The sequence below is a fragment of the Onychomys torridus genome, chromosome 4, assembly GCF_903995425.1.
Source record: "Onychomys torridus chromosome 4, mOncTor1.1, whole genome shotgun sequence".
Classification (NCBI taxonomy): domain Eukaryota; kingdom Metazoa; phylum Chordata; class Mammalia; order Rodentia; family Cricetidae; genus Onychomys; species Onychomys torridus.
In genome coordinates, this window is record NC_050446.1 from 114,299,551 (window position 1) to 114,322,903 (window position 23,353).

Here is a 23,353-nt window from a genome sequence, read left to right on the forward strand (position 1 = left end):
CCTGTTGCTCTAGGCTCAAAATGTAAAACACTTCAGCTTCCTCTCCAGCATCATGTCTGTCTGCATGCTACCATGCTTCCTGCCATGATGATAATGGACTACACCTCTGAGCCATAAGCCAGCCCTAATGAAATGTTTTCCTTTATAAGAGTTACCATGGTCTGGGATTAGACTAGGCCTTCTGCATAAGCGAGACAGTTGTGAAGCTTGATCGGCTTAAGGAGGCCCCTGGCAATAGGATCAGGATCCATCCCTGGTGCATGAGCTGGCATTTTGGAACCCACTACTTATGGTGGGATACCTTGCACAGCTTTGATGCAGGGGGAAGGGCTTGAACCTGCCTCTACTGAAAGGACCAGGCTCTGCTGACTCCCCATGGAAGGCCTTACATTGTTGGAGGAGGAAATGGGGAGTAGGTGAGGGGGGTATCCTGGAGGGGCATGAGGAGGGAAGAGAGGGAGATCCATGGCTGGTATGTAAAATGAATAAAAAAATCCCTTAATTAAAAAAAAAAAAGAGTTACCATGGTCACAGTGCCTCTTCACAGCAATGGAACCCTAACTAAGACATATAATGAGTTCCAGGCCAAACAGAGGTACACTGAGATCCTATCTCAAGAAACAAAACAAAACAAAACAAAAACCCTAACAAATTCTGTATCTTGATTCTTGGATGTGCCATTGAGATGTTATTATTTTCTTTTATGAGAAAGTGGAGGTTCAGCAGTTGGTAGTGCCATCCTGTCTACAGGCTTCTTAGATTTAACAATGAATATCAACAATTCTGTAGTTTTAGGGAGCCTGGCTTTCATATTGATGAGTTGTCTTCAGCCTGGTAACTAGAGAACTACGTTTTTATCAATACAGCTTTACAGTTTGTTCCAGAAGTTTTTATTCAGTAAATAACTTGTATATTCTCTTCAGGTGCTCCTTGGATACCTAGTGGGGTGTTCTTTCCCCCAAATAATAGACTATTCAACTAGCTCCCTTTCTCAGGTCAACAGATGGTTTTCTTAGACAGACTCTCTACCTTATCAAAGTAAGACCTTCAGTGTGTTTGTTCCATCTAAGCCATTAACTCATGAACTTTTGCCATTTGACTCTCCACATTGAAAGGTCTGCCTTAAGCCCCAAACCATATCTGAACCTCTAGTCCTACCTTCCCTTGGACCCTTCCTTCTAAGAGCCCAAGAGTCTTCCAAAATGGTGCTTTCTTTACAATAATAAGTTAATGATCTCAGCCTTGAGTCTGCCTGCCCTGGTCCTTTGGAGGAGCTGGAAATGACAAACAGATGCAGGTTTTTACTTCACTCATAGAAGCTCAACTGTTGTCTTGGCAATCCTGTTCTCCAGTTATTCATTTGCATATTCATGCAAATGCTTTTGAGTTCTACTGTGAGGCCAGGATAAAAGAGTCTTGGTTCCTGATGTGTAGAAAGGAAGATACTCATCAACTAATCAGGGAAATATAAATGGCTATGAACTACTCAGTGCCAAAACAGAAAAGATGAGTGAGGGCAAAGGAATAATTGTTGGCCCTACTTTAAGAAGTCTACAAAGGATTGGGCCATTAAGGCTGAGCTAGGATGAATCCAAACCTCTGAGTAAAGGAATAAACAGGAGGATTTCTTCAGTGGAAAGAACTCATCCATCAGCCTAGAAAGCCATTAACATATTCTTCTATTCCTCTTGCTTCAGGATCAGATAACTATTTTGTTTCTCCCAGCTATTTGTTTCTCTCAGAAAGGCAGAAGAAAGCTAAGTGTATTTCAAATAAGAAGAGCACCAAAGAGGGAAAAAAAGTTATGTCGTCCATTGGTAAGCCCTTTCTTTTTCTCTGAGCTCTTTTAAGCCCATGGTAAGAAACAGTTGTGATGAAATGAAAGAAAATAAAGCACTGAAGGACAGCTGCACAAGTTCTTCTAGAGCTGTAAAACAGCAGCAGACCCGGAATTTTCAGTCCTAGGTGTTTATTCAAGAGAAAGGACACCCACATTAAGACAGTATATATACCAATATCTACAGCAGTGCTGGCCCTCTTAGCTCAAGTGGAAAACAACCTAGGGTGTATCAATGGTAGAAAAGGTAAATAAGTGTGGTAAATTTAGCTAATTGGAGACTTTACAACTAAGGAAATTAATAGTTTATTGCAGTGGTTCTCAGCCTTCCTAATGCTGTGACCTTTTAATATAGTTCTGTTGTGGTGAGCCCCAACCATGAAATTATTTTCATTGCTACTCATAACTAATTTTACTACTGTTTTGAATCATAATGTAAATATTTGTGTTTTCTAGTGGTCTTAAGGGACCCCTGTGAAAGGGTCCTTCAACCCCCAAAGGGTTCATGACACCCAAGTTGAGAACTATTGGTGTGTGTGTGTGTGTGTGTATGTGTGTGTGTGTGTGTGTGTGTATTTACATATCTTACAAACACAATAATCCAAACACATATAGATACACATTATACAAGTCCATTCATATGAGATCCTAGAAAAAGACAAAACAAATCTATCATGAAAACAAAAAGATCAGTGATTGCCTAGAATTTGAGGTGAAAAGGGGCTGACTGTAACAGGTGAAAATAATAAATGTATACGTTAGTCTGTGCCTCTGGTTCCTGTCCCAGAGTTCCTAAAGCCATTGCAATTTCCTGGAGACTCCAGAGGGATGTCTTTCTTTTTAATAGTTGGATTTTGACCTTGATTTCTAACCTAAAACTTCTAAAAACCTTTATCATTTCTTGAGAGATAAGAGTGCTCAAATCCCTTAGAAGTTTCTATTTGGCAGGAACATTTTTTTTTTTTTCTAATGAGGCGACTCTAGATGAGGTTGTGGATGGAGTAGCTCACCAGAAATAAGCCACAATCAAAAGCCTAGAGTTTTCACTTTCTCTCTCTCTCTCTCCAGAGAAAGGAGAAAGACTCTAACTTGAGTTAGTAATCAGTCTAATCAGTCATGCTATGTAATAAAGTCTCTGTGAAAAAAAAATCCCCGATCCATGGTTTCTGAATTGGGAAACATGTCCCCTGCCAGGAGAGTGGCTAGCACACCCCAACTCTGTGGGGATAAAAGCTCCTGTGCAGAAATCCTTCAGACCCTGCCCTGTGGATCTCTTCAGATGGCTGCTCATCTGCATCTCATTGTGTCTCTTATTAACAAGCCACTCTAGCAAATTAATCCACCAGGAAGACGTGGTCATGGAGACCCTGAATCATAGCCAGCCAGCCAGATGCAACATACTACTTGCAATAGGATCTGCATGAAGAAAAGGGGCTGAACCCTCAAGCCACAGGATCTGACACTGTCTCTAGGTAGACATGCCACAATGAAGTTAAATTGCACCCAGGTGGTTTGGTGCATGTGGAGGGGGCATCCATCTACATCTGGTGGAAGGACTGCAGTGAAGGGCAGAAAGTTTGTTGACCCCACACTGCAGTATCTCCATCACTTTTCTACTGCCGCCATCAAACAATACCATGATCAAGGCAGCTTATAAAAGAAATCGTTTAATTCAAGTTTCAGAGGGTTAGAGTCTATTACCATCATGGCAGGAAGAGTGAGAGCAGGCAGGCATGGGACTGGAGTAGTAGTTGAGAATTGATACCTTGAAAATAACTGAGAATAGCGTGAGTTTTTTAAACTTCAAAGCCCACTCCCAGTGACATACCTTCTCCAACAAGGCCACACCTCTAGTCCTTCCCAAATAATTCCATCAACTGGGGACCAACTATTCAAACACACAAGTCTATAGGGGCCATAATTAAAAGAAGCACACTCCTAAAGAAACTTTGGGTTACTTTCTGGGGTGACAGAAATGCTTTATATTGGATTGTGGTGGCAGTTACTCAAGAAAGCATGTTTTTCAAAGTCTAATGAAGTAAACATTTAACATGGATTTATTTCATTCACTTAGATGGAATTCGCTTTTAAAATTGCAATAATTCTGCTCCAAAGTAGTCCTACCATCTTGCTAGACAAATGTTACTACCATCACTTCACAGAGGAAGAAATGGACTTTCAAACATCCAGCTCAGGGTTTAAGTGGTGTATTTGTTCATTGTGAACTTTGGAGACCTGAAAGGGATCACATAGCTAATTATGTGGGCATAGGGAGGGGTGGATGGAGAATGGTAATTGCAATTCAATAGGCCCAAATGATAAGGAAGGTACTGATGGAGAAGTACTAGTGGGAAGTAATGGAGCCATTATATAGAACATGAGTGCAGGCCTTTAAAAGAATGAATCTACCAGACACATAGTCCCATGCTTTTACAAAGACAGTTTGTGAGGCTGGAGAGATGGTTCATTGTAAGAGAACTAGCTGTTCTTTGAGAGGACCAAGGTTTGATTCCTAGCACCTACATAGTAGCTTATAACCTTCTATAATTCCAGTCCCAAGGGACCTAACACCTTCTTCTGACCTCCACAAGCACGTGGTATGCATGGTACACAGAGAGACAGACACACTGGCAAAACACTGACCCACATAAAATAACATAAAAATAAGTTTAAGAGGAGACCTTTGCCTACAGTCCATTACAGACTACTTTTTCCTCGTAACAATAACAACAACAAAATTCCAGTAAGAATTCAGGTGTAGTGGTAAATATCTGTAATCATAGGTTCTTGAGAGGTAGAGGCAGGAGGACTGCAAGATTGAGCTACACAGAAAGACTCTGTCTTAAAACCTAACAAATAGAAAATTCAGGTTGATGATTTGATATGGTTGAATGTGAAATGTTCTCCATAGGCTCATGAACACTTGATCCCATTTTTAGCGGGGCCTTAAGGCGGTATTAGCTGGAAGAAGTTGGGGGCAGGCCTTGATACGAGATAGCAGAGGCCCCAGAGGGATGTGGAAGAGTTTGGAATCGTGCAGTAGAAGTCTTGGAGTGTCATAAGATGAGTTTAATAGGGCAGTCTTATCATTGCATAGGAAGGCCAGAATGCCAAGAAATGTGGATGGGGAAGAAAACTGTGAAGGGAATAAAGACTCTATCAGCAACAGGGCTAGAAGTTATTTATGTCACATTCTGACAGAGAATCTAGATGCATTCTGTCCATACCCTGTGAACTTGAGGCTGAATTCAAAAATAACAGATCGGATTGTTGAATAATGAAATTTCAACACAGGAGAGCACTCAGGCTGTGTCTTAGTTACTGATTACTGCTCTTACCCAAGTCCACAGTGAGAGCAATCCACAAGTGTCACAGAAAGATTTTGTGGTGAAAGGACAGAGTTTTAAACTGCAGAGAAGGTGGCTAAGGAAGAGCTGCAACTGTTAATGAGCTCAGCATCATTAATGGGGCTGAAAAGATGGTTAATTTAGTACAGAGCATAAGCACAAGGACCTGAGTTTGTGCCCCCAGTACCCACAAAAAGTTAAGTGTAGGGACACACATCTATAAACACAGTGCTGATGGATAGAGGCAGATGAGTCCCTGAGGCTTGCTGGCTAGGCAGTCTAACTGAATGAGTTAAAAAAAAAACAAAAAACTTTTCTTTAAAAAATAAGGAAGGAAACAGTGAAATAGCTCAGGAGATAAAGGTGTTTGCAGCATAAAGCTTGGCAATTCTGAGTTCAATACTTAGAACCTGTGTAAAAGCAGAAGGAGAGAACTAATTTCACAAAGTTGTCCTCTGTGATCCTTCTGTGGTATACACTACATTACACTACACTACACACATGCCCCATGTGATCCATCTGTGGTACACACTACATTACACTACACTACACTACACACATGCCCCATGTGATCCATCTGTGGTACACACTACACTACACTACACATACACACATGCCCCATGTGATCCATCTGTGGTCTACACTACACTACACTACACATACACACATGCCCCATGTGATCCATCTGTGGTCTACGCTACACTACACTACACTACACTACACTACACACATGCCCCATGTGATCCATCTGTGGTCTACGCTACACTACACTACACTACACTACACTACACACATGCCCCATGTAATCCATCTGTGGTACACACTACACTACACTACACATACACACATGCCCCATGTGATCCATCTGTGGTACACACTACACTACACTACACATACACACATGCCCCATGTGATCCATCTGTGGTACACACTACAGTACACATACACATGCCCCATGTGATCCATCTGTGGTACACACTACATTACACTACACATACACATATGCCCCATGTAAACACAAACAATAATAACAATTTTTAAATTAAAAACAGTGATTATGGAAGATGTCTGATATCTACCTGTGTCCTCCACATGTACACACACATACATGTAAAAAGACACAGCACCATTAAAGAGAAACATTGTGTTCAGCATTGGCTAATAGGAAAAGTTAGCTGAGGGCACAAACCACCCATCAAAGACTCCATATTATGAAAACACAAATTTATTTGAAAGGAGAGAATAGAAACTGAGACTGTCACAGAAGGAAATCCCTGTTTGAAAACAGCCATTGAAGCAGTGGTGGCACACGCCTTTATTCCCAGCACTCAGGAGGTAGAGACAGGTGAATCTCTGGTCTACAAAGCTTGGTTTACAAAGTGAGTTAAGGGACAGCCAAGCAGAGAAACGCTGTCTCAAAAAAAAAAAAAAAAAAACAAAGGAAAAAAGAAAGGAAGGAAGGAAGGAAGGAAGGAAGGGGAGGGAGAGAAGAAAAGAAAACAACCATTGAGGCAGTTCAAGTGGACCTGGCCACATATTACTCTGGCAGCAGAACTTGGCAACATTATCTACAAGTGAGGGGTTCTCTGCCAGTGTTAGGCAGGGAAACAGACCACAAAGAGGTGAGAATGAAAACTTGGTTGACTTCTTCAACCTGGATCAAACCTTCTAGAGAGTCTGATGCCAGGCATCTATTCCCAGAGAACATTTAAACACAGTATAATTTGGGGGAAAAGTTTTCTGGTATAATACAATCAATCGCAGGTACACAAGAAAGCATAATTACATTGAAGCTCAACTCAGGGTACAGGTCATTTCTTCCAATAAGGTGGGTTCTAGAGGTAAGCTACATGTATTAGCATAATGACCTAAGGAAGGATCTAGCCTGGTTTTGTCATATAGGGTAGAAGTCATTTGGGCTATTAGCCACCTGTGATCCTGGTTATGGGAGCTTGGAGGAGCCCCTGGCTGTTAAGGGTCATTTTGATCACTAGGTAGGAACTCATTAAGGTCAGAGAACAGGAACAAAGCAGCCCAATTGTTACTAGCTGATGTACTTTTCTTGCTAGGATTGGTTGATAACTGAATGTGATGATTAAATCCTTATACCCATTTCTACCCTCAATCTCCTGATACCTAATGATGAGTAGGCATGAACTCTAAAGGCTTAAAATTGTTTCTTTTTCATATATAAAAGTTTAGGTTTATGATTCCTTTAAGATTCCTTATACAATTACCTTCCAAGATAAATAATAAAGTATTTGGCCCATTCTTTGTAACTGCAAAATTCAGCCTGTCAATAAAAGACTTGAACAAGAAGAATGTCTTCTTGCCTACAAGGTTAATCTATAACATGTTGCTTGATATGAATGAGCACAGGTTCTTGGGACAATTTGTTTTTCACCTGTACTACATAAAATGTTAATCATGTAAGGGATATGGAAAACATGCTGTTTTTTACTTGTATTCATTATAATCATTCACTTGAAAAACAGAATGTAACCCCATTGTAATTTTTATACTGCCTGAAGGATTTTCCTGGGGTATATAAGCTGTAAGAGAAAAAATAAAGATGGAGTTAAAATGAGTTAGAAAGGAACTATCAAGAATGAGAGAATTAGGAGGAGAACATCAAGAGACTTAGAAGGAGAAGGAAAACATCTAGAGAGAAGGGACATTTCTGGAGAGAAAAAAAAAAAGAAAATATAGAACATAGAATGAAGAATATGTAAGAAATAAGAAGGAACCCATCAAGAGAGTGTGTCTTTTTCCCTAATCCCCTCAGATAAAAAAGTCTCAGTATGCACCAACTCCATGGCTTCCCTTTGAGGCCTGGAACTCCTGGGGGCTGCCTCCCCAGGCAGCAATAATTAAGGATGATAGGACTTTTGAAGTTGAACTGAAATCATGCCGTGTTATGAGATGGCCATGAGCCCATTTCTATTTCCTGTACCTTCCTGACTATATATAGAATGTCCCATTCTTCTGACTCTATCCCTTCCCAGTAAATCCTTCCTTAAGTTGTTCCCTGACAGGCATTTTATCTTAGCAATGCAGAAAAACAAACAAACAAACAAACAATGACAACAAACAAAAATACTGGAACACTGCTTCTGGGCATGCCATGGCTCTTTCCCATATTGAAATCAGAGTAACTGTGATTACCATAGACTAGTCTCACAAGATAGATTTGGTTACATTGGAGGGGATGGAGAGGGTCATTAGACCTTCACCTGAGATTCCCACTACTCATTGGCTTAAGCTGTATATGATTCTGATCCATTTGTGTGTAGTCTAGGGTGGTGCTGGATTATATGGGAAGTAGAAGGTTAATTGAGGAGAAAATCCAAATTCACACAGCTTACTGGAAGTTGCTATCTATGACACAGTATGTACCTCTGTTGGGTGGGACTTTCAGTGATGGGTCACTCACATCATTATAAGTAATCTCCCTCACCCATACTTCTTTAAGTAGGACCAATAAACTTTTCTTTATCAAACTGGACTAGGATGAAATTATCTCTTTGGCCTATCACTGACGCCTTCTCAGTATTCAGATAGACATTGTTAATGTCTCCCCTGGAAAAGCCATGTAACAGTGATGTAATTAATGTTGGTTTATAATACTGTGGTAAGTAGGTCAATAGCAAGACCTCTAGTATAAGCCTATGTTAAGATAAACATCTTTGTAAAGCCAATTATCTGTTCTTAGATATGAGCTAAGTTACATTCACGGAAAAAATGGTTCAACTTCTTGCCTTTAATTTAATGTTACTAAATAACAACAACCACCAGTCTATGACTGTTCTTAAGTATAATTAGAGCTTCTTGTCTAGGAAAAGTGAGAAATAAAAATATTAATGAGAGCTGAGGAGATGGCTAAGTGGTTAAAGTGTTTTCTGTGCAAGCCTGAGAACTGGAGTTCTAATCTCCAGAACCTACAGTAAACTGTTATTCCTCACCCCAAGCTTAGTTACACAAATTTTATATTAGTGTTCATGATCCTTTGGGCTTACCATTTAGTCCTTTTATTTCATACAGAAATTGGCTGGGACAATTGGAAAACTACAAGGTTCAACATGAATGTGTCCACAGGAATAGCAGCTGGTGTTGGTTGCTGGCCAGTGGCCTGACTAAGGCTGTCTTCACATAGCTGCTCTTGTTTCCTCACATCAGGCAAGTGGGTCTGGAGAGGGAACATGCCAAGAGGAAAGAAACAGAACCTTCTAGTGCTCCTAAGGCCTGGGTTCAGAAGTCCCAGGTAAACTGTGAAAGGTGAGCCTGTCCCTCCTTGTCTGCCCTGCCTTACCTCGTCCATTACCACCTGCAGCAGGGTCACAAGAGGCAGAGCTAGCCTTGACCCTTATTGGCTGCAGTACACAAGAGAGCAGGCTCTGCACCCCATCTGGGAAACACACTAGAGCAGATCATGGGACACATGTGACCAGTCCGGAGGGTATGAGAGCAAGAGAACTGACCCTGCTCCCCTCATCTGCCATACTGTGGCATGGGTGAGAGAAAGATGCCCTCCCTCCTCCCCACTCCTCCCTTGTTACCCTGGGGTCACGAGAGTGAGAGAACAAGCTCTGCCCCACACCAACTGCAGCACACAGGAGAGTAGGACCTGCACCCCACCTGAGAGCACACTAGAGCTGAGCCTGTTCTTGGCAGGGAGGAGGTCACAGGTGAGCCAGCACTGAGGGCATGAGAGCAGGAGAGCTGAACCCACCCTTCCCTTATATGACCCCTATAGCAACCGGGAAAGAGGGCCCTCCATCTCTCCTAGACAAAACAGTAGAGCTGGCCCTGGTGGCGTAAGTGTGGGGGATTGGGATCTGAGGACCGGGGAGCAGGAGAGGTTATCTGGGTAGTGATGATGAGGGAAAGCTAGTAAGCTAATCAACCCAGCTACCACCCAGGCCCAGAATGAGGGCTATAAGTTGGCCCATTCCAACATACAGTGAATCTATGAACTATTGGAACATGTGAAGGGGACAAACCTACAGATCAAAAACAGCAGGATCTCCAGGACACAGGGCAACAACAGGATATTCAAGAGGAGCCCCACTGAGAGCCCATTACTGGTGGCTTCGCAGAAACCAGAAGCCTCCAGCCAGACCAATGACTTGTGGCAATGAACACTTGCAAGTGAAGATGAATGAACTAAAGAGTAAAACTGTATGTGACTCAAAGAGACACACTGCAGCTTCCACAACAAGATTCTCCTCTCTCTCTCTCTCTCTCTCTTTCTCTCTCTCTCTTTTTTGTTTTGTTTTTGTTTGTTTGGTTTGGTTTGGTCTGGCTTGGATTCTGTTTTGTTTTATTTATTTATTTTTGTTTGGTTTCTGTTTTTTTCTTTTAAATTTGGTTTTGTTTTAGGAGGTTGCAAGGGCAGAGGGCAATACCAGGGGACAGAGAGATAAGTGGGATTGGATAAATGCATGATGTAATCCACAAAGTATAAAAGTTAAAACAAAAGCCGTGAGAAGACAGATGTAATTTAAAAACAAGGGAAGTAGAAGCCATTCATGCTGACAGTCACAGTGGGGGTGGATTGAATATAACCATCTATAGAAACTACCTACTGCATTGGTACTCAATGGACATTTGTAGAAAGAAGATATGGGTGGCATATCTGGTGTTCACAGCCACTCAGAAGGAGAGTGAAGATAACAATAGTGCAGATCTTCTGGCCTTCATCTGGGTTGGTGAGAAGAGCCCGTAGAAAGTTCTGAACACATCACTCAATTAGGTGGGCTCAAATTGCTGTTCTGCCATCAACCATTTGATTTTAAGAAAGCCATGGAATCTTTATGCACCTGTTCTTACATTTGAAAACAAAGAGAGAGATAGAGCCTACATCATAGGGTTACTGTGAGATTAAACCATGACAAGTGCTCTGTGACAAACAAAGAAGTATGGGTTGGGCATTACATTCTACCAGTTTGGTTACCCTGCTTCTGGCAATGCAGTGACTGATCATTGGTATCTAACTGTGGACTTCCCAGTGGATATTCTGATGTTTCTCTCAAATGAAAACGCAATATAACTTACATGCTGGTTCTCAGGGAATTATTCTCAGTAAACATTCCCTGAGCATTCTCCAATTTAGTATAGGCCTCTTCCATTCAAAGAGCAGCTAGATTTTTAAGAAAAATAGAGAATACATACTTAACCATTAAAAATATTCTTAATATAAAAACTATTGTCTATCTTTTTCAACTTAAAAAGAAAATAACTTTTTTGGATAAAATTGTGAGCACATGCCAAATTTTATGAGTTTTGATGTGGGGGAAGAACCACAGGAGTACCACTCCAAGGATTTATGTTGATGGATTTTTCTTTGGGTTACCAACTCACAAAAAATGACAAAGAGATTTACTTATTATGAAAGCTTGGCCTATAGTTTAGGCTTGTCCCACTAGCTCTTATACATTAAATTAACCCATTTATATTAATCTATGTTTTGCCTCATGGTTCTTTACCTTTCTTCTGTCTTGGACCTCCTGTTTTCTCTCCATGTCCTCTGGCATTGTTCCTCATACCCCACCCCATGCCTAGATTCATCTCTCCTTTCTCTCTGTTTGGAAGTCCCAGCTAATCTCCTCCTGCCAAGCTATTGGCCAGTCGGCTCTTTATTAAAGCAAGCAGAAGGTGCCTTGGCAAAGACACATCTTCACAGTATACAAAAAGATTATTCCACAACAAATTTATTCTTAGTGAAGACATTTTATGGAGAAAGAAAATGATCATGTAATCATTTTTTCCTTTTATATCAGGAGAAGAAAAGCCTTGTAACATGAATTCTAATAGGTCTTTTAATAAAAACCCAGATCCAGGTATTGAGGTAAATTCTGAAAGATCAGAGAGACAAAGGAACAAGCCACTGCCACATCTCACCTTGCCAACTCCATGAATCCTCTGACTGAACATCTCTGAGTCCTCATCCAAAAGGCTTCCTCATCTGAAAAGCCTTTAGTTCATGCCTTACATACCTTGCTTGCTGGGATTAAAGATGTGTGATTCCCAAGTACTGGGATTAAAGGTATGTGCCACCATTATCTAGCTCTGTTTCTCTCCTAGACTGAGTCAATCTCATGTACTCGAGGGTGGCTTTGAACTCACATAGATCCAGACAGATCTCTGCCTCCTGAGTGCTAGGAGTAAAGGTATGTACTGCCACTGCCTGGCATCTATGTTTAATCTAGTGGCTTGTTCTGTTCTCTGATCTTCAGACAAATTTTATTAGAGTACACAATATATCACCACATTTCCCATTTTTTTATCTAAAGTAATAAAAGGTTATAACTAATATAAGAAAAAGTATATACAATAAGTATATACAATATATACAGTCAAGAATTATATTAACAATGTCCACCATTTCATTTGACAGATTCAGAGGAAACATCCCATTATCTATCCTATTTTGGTGAGTCCAAAATGTTGTGCCTAATTCACTTTCTATCCTAACTTGTATTACCAACTGAAAACTATCTTTTGATGTCTTTCAAACTTAAACACTTTATACCTTTTTAGTGAGTTTCTTTTCTGAATTTGTTAACAAGGAAAATGATAACTTTAACTATCTAGCCTTCAACTCCCTCAGAGACCTGAGAAGGAAATAATATTAACTGAGTAAGCAGGAAGTACAAACAAGCAACTTCCAAAAAAATGTAAGAAATGACAGAAATAGCTGACTACCTGGACAGTCACCCAAGGTTCTTCTGCAATGTTGGGGCATCCACCTTTGGCCTATAGGCCTAGCATACCTGACAAATTCATCTGTGAAGCAAGGTTTTTTAAAAGGCCTTTCTACCTTATCTTGGCAGTCTTTTCTTATTTGTTCTGCTTCTCCATTTGGACAGCATATTATCAGCAGTTGAGGTAAGGGCACCTTCTTGCCCAGTGGCTAACTTTTGCCACAAAGAAAGTAAACTCCAAATGGAGTTTCTTTGATGCCCAGAAACTTCTCTGATGTAGATTGGTGTGGCCAGAAGCAGACATGTCTCATGGTTATAAAAAAAAAGAATCTATGTTATTAAAACATCTTAAATGCCATATTCTGTAGATCTCTGAAGTGTATGAATATGATATGTCTATCTAAAATATATCTGTTTAACCTTGAAAACATTCCTAACTTGACTACAAGTTTGATTATAATAGGTGACTAACTACTAACATATATTTCTTTATACCCTAATTATTTGGTAATAATAACTTTCAAGAACTAGAAATTTGCATTATATTGGTAAATGAACTGTACAGATATAATACCTTGAACAAGATTTTAAAAATATGTATAGTATTAATACATATACAGTATGATTTCTAACAAAATCAATCTCAAATCTGTATCAATATACATAATTTGTATACAATATACAAAAATTCAATCCAATGTAAAATATTTAAAACTGGTAGTTGCTTTTTAAATATAGATTCAATAATCTAACTTTTATCTTATCATATCTATATCCTCCCTTTTTTCTTTTCAGAACAGATTAAAAAATCTACCCTTTTATCATATCATTTCTATATCTTTTTTTTTCAGATTCAATAATCTACCTCTTATCTATATTATAGCTGGAGTATTCCTGTGTCCACCTGGTTCCTGCAGCCACTCAGACTCAAGTAAACACACAGAGACTTACATTACTTATAAACTGTATGGCAGTGGCAGACTTCTTGCTACCTAGTTCTTTAAATTAACCCATTTCTATTAATCTATAAGTTGCCACGTGGCTTGTGGCTTACTGGTACTTTTACATCTTGCTTCCTCTGTGTCTGGCTGGCGACTCCTGACTCCGCCTTCCTGTTCCCAGAATTCTCCTCTCTGCTTATCCCACCTAAACTATACTTCCTGCCTGGCTACTGGCCAATCAGCATTTTATTTATCAACAAAATCAGAGCAACATATTCACAGCATACAAAGCAATATCCACAGCACTATATCCTCTTTTTTTCTTTTCCTTTTTTCAAACAAGAACCCTGAATCTAATCTCCTTTGGTTAGCTTTTTTCCTGACCATTATCAATTAACAACTTGTAACCAACCATCCTAAACAATGACAATTATCCATAACCCATTGAAAGGCCAAAAGCCACTCACCCTACCTCTTGGAAATGTGGACATTGTGTTCTTAAAATTACTTCCTACTGTCTGGGGGTGAAGGCATCTTTAGGTGATCCTGAAAAGAAAAAAAAAATTGAGTTAATTTTCAAGTCCAGGGAGAGGTAGCTGTATCATTTGTTGTCCAATCTCTACATAATGTGAAAGTATGGGGCTTGTTTCAAGTCCTGGCTAGAGTGTCTATGAGGCTGGATCATCTCAGCTAGCCATCTCAATATTGTCGAGCAGTTTGTAGTCCAAAGCTGATCTTTGGGTGGTATTTGTCAGTTTGGTGTTATCATAGTTGTGATGGAATCATCGTTGTGGGGTCCCATCATCTTTTTGGAGACTTCAATGTTGCTGTTAGGCATGGTCATGGTTCACTGCAGAAAACTGCAAGACTCAAACCCAAAATCATGTACAGGAAGCTAGATAAAGCCTTTTTATAGGATTAGTTAGTACTCTATATGACCATTAATATCATGACAAAAGTTTAAAATATATTAATCTTATAAATTTTGATATAAAATTCATACCTTAAAAAGATTTTTAAAGAGTTAAAATAAAACCAAAGAACAATGAGATTAATAGCAATAGAACAGTCCCTTAATTTTGGCTTTTCTTCTGGTGGCTATCAGGTGACTCTTCTTACATGATATAGAGATTTTGCATTTTCTTTTAACAAGCATGCAAGGTTTAGAGAAGAGAGTCACACTCCAACTCCAAAGCCAGCTTTAATTTTTAATTGAACTGGGACTACATAAAGACCATTTATGTTATGTGTCTGTAGAGAACAGAAGAAACAAACATTTAGAAAGATTTATTAAATGTTATCCTGTTAGATATGTGATATACCAATAGGCCAATTTACTCTTCTTCTTGGGACATGTTTTCTGGATTTTTTGTCCTTTTTCTGCAGATGTCTCATTTGTTCAGTGTTCTTCAGATTCCTTAGCCTTCATTCTGCTGAAAGATAAAAACAAAACCCTTCCTCAACCTAACTTTGGGGAGGTTCCCTTTTGGCAAGTTATACCTGAACAATGAAAAGCATTTGTTAGTGGTATAAGTTAGTTTAAATTGAATGGTCATGCTGGTTGATGAACTATCACCTCTTCTAATTAAGAGGTCTCTCTTGTTCAAATCGAACCTTTATCAATTTTGATGTTATCCATAGCTTTTCTTCTCCTGTGGAAACAAAAGCAAAACCTTATCCCCAATGTAACACATATCCTGGCTTCTATTCTGAGATCAGCACATCATTAAAGTACATTTACCTGATGAAGAGGCCAATTTCGATACCAAGATTCTGGTGCAATTATCGTTACACTGCACCTGTGTCCTCAAAACCTTCAGTGAGAACATCATTTATCCATATTTTTAATTTTAGTCTTTGTTCATTAATAGAAGTTTGCCAAAAAATTCACTTTATGGTTTCTCCTGAATTTTTTGTTCTCTCTTCTATTACTGTTCTATCATCCTGAGCAATATGTTTTTTTGCAATAGGCATTAGTTTCTTTAATTGTTCTGGGAAGGAGTTTCTTCCATGGTGACAGGAAAGGACTGAGCTGAATTTGACATGGGGACCTGTGAGCGGCCCCTCAGGGAGTTTCTTGATGGCAAAGGACTATCTTGACTGTCTATTGTTGGTCTATATTCATTAGTCCAATGTCTGCCTTTACCACACCTTCTGCATAATCTAGAAGGGAGGGGCATTCTGTTGGGATTATTCCTTGAAGAAACGTTGTTTCTAGGAGTGCCCAGTCAGCTCTTACACAGCATTGAGGATATCTATCGCTGGGTAGTTCCTGTAAGGTTACTAGATAGATTAAGGTTGGCTGTTTAAAAGCCTTAGGCTGTTTCTCTGTAACTTTATAATGCAATGTTGAGATTGGTTCTCCTTTAAATTCTTCTGTCTGGGTCTAAATGTCTCTATGATCTGTTTTAACAGGTTTTTCTAAAACTTTTATCTTTGCTCTCATATTAACCAACTTTTTAAATGATAAAACAGAAGTAATCAAACAAATAATATTTATAATTGACATTATGTAAATCCCATTAACACTGATTCTCCTCTCATTTAATTGTTCCATTTTTAGACCATTTAATGTGTAGTCAAACAGAGACCAAATGCCTTCCATTGTAAAAGTGTTTCCTATTTTTTAATGTGGAAAAATATTTTCTTTTACTAATTCTTCCCTTTAAGAAATCCTAATTGACTCACCAAATCTACTGACAATGATAATTCAGATAACAGTGTGGTAGCAGCCCAAGGATAGGGTCCAAAGAAAGCCAAAGGGAAGAAATTAGAAAGCCAGCTGTTTGTATGGGGGAATGTGCAAAAGCAGCTAATTCTGGTGTGTTTGGAGCCTGGGTCCGGGGGGGTTGCTACAGAAAGGCTGCAACAGAAACTTAGCCATCAGGATAGGGACTCTTGGCCCAGGCAGGGTGGAGATTTCAGCCATGTGTAGCTCTGGCCTGTGGCTTTTTCATGAATTCATGCCCCAAAAGTTGGGTGCCAGATATTGCTAGAGTTTTAAAAGGTCTTGTAATAAAAACTTGGAGCCAGATATTGGGGTAAATGCTGAAAGATCAAAGAAACAAAGGAATAAGCCACTTCCATGTCTTACCTCTAGGATGACTCAGCCTGAAAAAGCTTCAGTGGGAAGAGCTCCAGGCAAAAAGAGCTTTAGTTCCTGTCTCCTCATGCCTTATTTACCTTTCTCCACCCAGCCATTGCTTTCTGGGATTAAAGGCATTTGTGCTTCCCAGTACTGGTGTGATTAAAGGTGTGTGCCACCACTGCCTGGCCTCTATGTTTAATTTAGTGGTTTGTTCTGTCCTCTGATCTTTGGGTAAATTTTATTAGGGTACACAATATATCACCACAAAGCCTAGCTATAGATTTGTAAAATCTTTACTGATAGTCATCTAGGGGATGAGTGACTGGTGGTCTCCATCCCATCTAGACCATCAGAAAATAGTTTATGCAACTTATCAGAAATGATAATCTTCTCTTGGAGGAATTCTGTGTATAACACAAAAATGTATCAATCACAAAAGATTTTATATGTTTTTCCCAAGTATATGCACTAATAATGATATTTCCTTACATAAAAAAAAATTCTGGGTACCATGGTAAATACTCATAATCTCAGCCCTCAAGAAGCTGAGACAAGAGGATCCCAAGGCCTAGGTCAGCATGCCCATACACCAAGACCCTGTCAAAATACAAAAAACAAAGACAAAAACAAATAAACACACTGTAAAACAAAAGGAAAAGAGAAAGTGAGAGGAATGTTATTTGATGTGATTATTTCTCAGTGGTAAAGTTATGAAGAAACCACTTCATAACTTCTTATATACCACTGTATTCTTTTTTATAATTCCAGTAATAAAATATTTTATTCTCATTAAGCAAAGAACTTTGTTTTACAATACAAAACAATTAATTATAAAAACAGAACTTTCTACCTTATCCATGGTTGGTTGGCATCCATTACAATGGCAGCCTCTCCTGTTCTAGCTGCAGCTGTTTCCCTTTGTTCCCTTCCTGACAGGTCCCGGAGTTCACCGCCATGTCTCTACTTATCAGAGCCAGAATGAATTCATCCTGCCCTGTCATTACTGCCCAGCATGCCAGAGCTTCTTTCAGTGCTGATACCAAAGGAGCAGGCCAGAATTAAAGCCTCAGACAGCAACATGGGGAGACCGTGATGGGCCAGATTACTGTGGACATGATGTATTGTGCCATGAGTGGCATAAAAGAACTTGTGTAGGAAACATCAGTTCTTGATCCTGATGAGGGTATCTGTTTCAGAGGTTGTAGTATCCCTGAATGCCAGAAACTGATACCTAAGGTTAAGAGTGGGGAAGAACCCCTCCTTGAAGGCTTAGTTTGGCTGCTGGTAACTGGACAAATGCCAACAGCAGAACAGGTATCATGGCTCTCACAAGAATGGGCAAAAAAAAAAAAAGCAGCTCTGCCTTCTCATGTGGTCACCATGCTGGACAATCTGCATCCCATGTCTCAGCTCAGTTCAGCCATCATAGCTCTCAACAGTGAAAGTGACTTTGCCCAGAAGGAATCAACTGAACTAAGTTGGGAGTTGATTTACAAAGACTGTATGAACCCAACTGCACAGCTACCATGTGCTGCAGCAAAGATCTAATGGAATCTTTACCAGAAAGGCAGCAGCACTGGGGCCACTGACTCTAAACTGAACTGGTCCCACATTTTTACCAACATGTTAGGCTATACTGATGTTCAGATCACCCGAGCTTATGCGTTTGTATCTCACTATCCACAGTGACCACGAGGGTAGTAACACCAGCGTGGGTAGTGCCCTTTTCAGACCTTACCTGTCCTTTGCAGCAGCCATGAATGGGCCTTTATATGGACTAGCAAATCAGGAAGTGCTTGTCTGGCTAACACAGCTACAGAAGGAGTTGACAAAGATGTGTCCATGAGAAGTTACAATACTACATCTGGAATATATCAACTCAGGATGGGTTGTCCCAGGATATGGTCATACAGTACTAAGGAAGACTGATCCATGATATTCCTGTCTGAGAGAGGTTGTTCTGAAACACCTGCCTGTGCTAAAGCTGGTTGTCCAGCTGTCCAAGATTGTGCCCAATATCCTCTTAAAGCAAGGGAAGGCCAAGAATCCTTGGCCCAACACAGATGCTCACAGCAGGTGCTGCTCCTGTACTATGGCATGATGGAGATGATGTTACATGGCCCTGCTCAAGAGTGTTGAGGGCACTGGGCGTGCTGGCACACTCAATCTGGAGCAGAGCTCTGTTTCCCTCTAGAAAGGCCCAAGTCCATGAGCACAGATGGTCTGATGAAGTTTGTGGACTCTAAAGTCAGGGAAACTATAAGAAAATGAGGAGGCTTAAAAGTAAAGTATAATTTTGTCTCAGAGGCCTTTAAGACTTAAGATTACACTGTAGCTGAGGCACTGAAAATACATTTGAAATTAAAATATAAATTAAAAGATGAAAAGTGACTCCTTTGTTCAGCAGCTCACTTCCTCTACCTGGTGTGTTGCTTTCCAACTGTAGGATGACCAGGACAAATGCAGGTGGTCAAGCTAGATCTGGCTACCCACCATCTCTAGAGCGAGAGTCTGGCTCCTCTTCTTTAGGTCAAAACAGAACAGCTGCAGTCACTCTGCAAAGCTTTTCCTTCTGCTCCACCAACCCTCTAAACCTCGGAGGCCAGGGCCAGGCCCCTGTTGTTTCCCTGGGAACCACGTTGGGTGTCAGTTATGTCAAGCCCTCATGCCTTTCCTGTGTGCACAAGCACATCCTAGCAAAGGTCTATTGTTTACCTGGAAATGTTTCAGCAACTTATGCTATCAGGTGACCATAAATAGCATGGTATTTATTGTGATGGGTACCCAGCATTTGATTCTCATTCTCTCTCTCTCTCTCTCTCTCTCTCTCTCTCTCTCTCTCTCTCTCTCTCCCTCCCTCCCTCCCTCCCTCCCTCTCTCTCTCTTTTAGGTTTGCTTTTCTTTTTTCCCCTTTATAGGAAATTTTTCATTCATTTTACATACCATCCACAGATCTCCCTCTCATCCCTCGTCCCTCTCACCCCAGCCTTCTCCTCCAACCCATCCCCCCCATTCCCTCCTCTGAAAAGATAAATCCTCCTGTGGGGAGTTAGCAAAGCCTGGTACATTCAGTTGAGGCAGGTCCAAGCTCCCTATCCTGCATCACGGCTGTGCAAGGTGTCTCACCATAGGTGATGGGCTCTGAAAAGCTGGCTCATGCACCAGGGATAGATCCTGCTCCCACTGCCAGGGGCCCCTCAAACAGATCAAGCTACACAACTGTCTTGCTTATGCAGAGAGCCTAGTCTGGTCCCATGTAGGCTCCACAGCTGTTGGTCTAAAGTTCATGAGTTTCCACTAGCTTGGTTAGGTTATCTCTGTAGATTTCCCCATCATGATCTTGATGGCCATTGCTCATATAATCCCTCTTCCCTCTCTTCGACTGGACTCCCAGAGCTCAGCCTGGTGCTATTTCTTTTTAAATTATTCCATTAAAAATAAGGTCTGAGAATGTTCTGTTTCCTTCCAGACTTCTTATACATGCTGTGCCTTAGCTGAGGATGCTCTGGGTCTCCCTGCCCTAGCAGAGGGTCCTCCTAGCAGGTCTATGACCTGTGGTCTTCCCAGTAATTTGGCTTAATCAGTACTTAATGTCAGCCAGTCTTTTTACTTCCACGGAACATAAGCCATTCTCTTCTGACCTTAGTTTCACCTGTTAACATGCTCTGGCACACAAAACAAGGACTCAGGAATGACCAGCCTCTTCATAGTCTGGTCCCAGAGGTTCTAGTCTTTCTGTTTGAACAGAAAAATGATTTGTGATTGGACATAGTTCCCTTCAAATATCAATTGGACCTAAGGCTAAGGGCTTTCAAAACAGTGAGCCTTCTCATCTCCTGCATCAAGGATATGTCCCTTTATTTATCAATGTCTTTCTCTTTCTCTTTCCTTACATAAGAGCTCACAGTACGGTGTTTATTTTAGCAGCCCCATTTGTACAGACTTTAGTGACTCAGTGTCCCACTGCCTTTTCTTTAAGAAAGGGTTGAGACACACTCCTGTTGTGTCCCCTCCTTACCCCCAAACTCCTGCCTGTGTTTGTGTGGAAACCAAACCCCAGAACCACACTGTTGAGATGGACACACTGTAACCCCCTGGGGAACTGTTAGGTCATGATGCAGACTTCACATTGTTCTGTATAAAATGAAAAATAATAAATGTTTTTTATTAACAACAACAACAAAAGCCAAAGCAATAAAAAGGAGCCAGTAAAGGGCAGGGCTGTGTTGTCAGGAATACACTGAGCTGAAGAGTGAACAGCGTCCTAGGAGGGAGAAGTAGAGCTCAAGCGCCATGGCCATTAGCAAGAGGGCTGAGACTGACAGGATCTCATCAGATTTCCCCACAAGTTTTGTGCCTGCAGTAGCCCAAGACAGATAGGACAGGTCCAGTATCTGATCTATATCATGTTTACTCCTGCCAGTGAACCCAGGTTAGCCTAGAACACAAAGGCCCTGGATTTTTAAGCCTATAACAGACCTGAGGGGGGCCAACTAGGGATCTCAATAGAAACATGTGTCCATTGGAAGAAAGCTTGAAGTGCTCTACTGGGCTGTTTGTTAATGCTTCACCTATGGCATTTCCCAAGACCAAACAGAATGAGACACTCCTTTTTTTCCTGTAATTTTTTTATTCTTTGACAAATTTATGTGTATATAATGTGTTTTGGCCATTTTTCATTCCACATCCTTCTCTTGCCCACTTCCCCTGACAAATCTCTTCTTCTTTTTGACAAGGTCCACTCCTATCTTTATGTGCTTTTATTTGTATGTGTGTGAGAGGGGAAAGAGACAGGAAGGGGAAAGAGGGAGAAAGAGAGAAAGGTTAATGAGGATTGTTTGTGTTAGCAAAGGTTATTTATTGGAGTATGGGCAACTTGCCAGTGGCTACACTACTGAAGAAAATTATACTCCTTCCCTGGCAACCACTAGTCTACCACAGCTCCTCATGGAGGAAAGGAGACTCATGAACCCTACCCATCACAGAATGTTGAGAGGTTTTTTTTTTTGCCAGACTTGTGCAAGTAACCACAGCTGCTGTGAGTTCAAAGCCACGCCATGCCCAAAAGAACATTTCACAGCTTTCCTCATCTATTGGCTCTTACACTCTTTCCACCCTTTCTTCTGCAATGTCGCTGAGTCATTGAAGATGTGATGTGATGTCCTGTGTAAGGCTGAACACTCATTTCCATGCTTTGACCAGTTATGAGTCTCTACATTAATGTGTACTGCAAACAGAAGCTTGTCTAATCAAGGTTCAGAGCAACACGAATCCATGAATATAAGCACAAACATTCTAAAGGCTGTTTGACACCATGTCCATTTAGCAGAGCATGTAAGTTCTCTCTGAGGGCCTATAACCTTGCCAGCTATGGGCTTTTGACCAGGGTTAGAGTACCAGGCATTGGTTCCCTACTGTAGAGGCAGGGCCTCAAATTCATCAAGAAAGCACAGAATGGCTCTTTCTATGTCAGCATGATCCTCATGTCTTTGCCACACAGCATTGTTCTGTGCCTGTGGACAGTAGTCCTGCTTTATCACTGGGGACATTTCAAAAATCCCTGATGCATTTATTCCTATACATACATGCCCATGATGAAATTTAATTTATAAATTATATTAACACAATATTAAGTAGAATAATTTCTAATGTACCATAATACTTAAAAGTTATGAGTTATATATTTCTGTCACCTTCCACTTAATATTCTTAGACTATGGTTGACTGTAATTTTTAAAGAAAGGAAGTGAAAATACAGATGAAGGGAGAGTGTTATAATTAGATATTTCTTCTCCTTGTTACTCAGACTACTGTGGCTCTGAATCCCAGGACTTCAAGGATAATAGGGATAGATTGGCAAGAGTCTGAAGAACACCCCCAGCCCCTGGAGGGAGTGTGTGAGCCACAAAGTTTATTGAAACTTCCTAACATTCCTTGTTAGGGAGGGAGAAACACTACTTAGGCTGAATGTCCAGAGGCCAAGCAGCTAGGTGTGGTTGACAGAGACCTTGTTGGGAGCTGGGGCTTTCACAGCACTGCTGACGTCCTGAACCATCAGTTAGAGTAAAACCTCCCCTCTCCTTTGTTGTGCCCTTTAAACTCAGACAACATGATCTGAGCTTGCATCCCAAGGATCAGCTCTCAGGGAGGGTGGGCAGGAGACAGGTTTTCTTCTAGGTAACATGAGAAAATGTCAGTGGTCCTCCATATAGCCACTGTCTGGATGTTCCTCTGTTGGTCTACTTTTATTGTCTCTTTGAGCTGGGGAGATCCTTAGTGACAGGAAGGGGTTCTGTCAGGAATTATAGAGCTACTGTTGCATACATGAAACAGTATTCTCTTCTTTATTGTGTAATTTACTTTGGTTTTTTTCCTAAACTAAAATATTGAGTTTTGAAATCTTATCCAAGTGAGCAAGTAAAAAGACATATTTTGAC

The 23,353-nt window shown here is 40.6% G+C and overlaps 1 pseudogene; it reads left to right on the plus strand.

Annotated features, from left to right (window-relative positions):
• Positions 1–17,928: 17,928 nt before the first annotated feature.
• Positions 17,929–19,187, plus strand: LOC118581906 (annotated as a pseudogene).
• Positions 19,188–23,353: the final 4,166 nt, after the last annotated feature.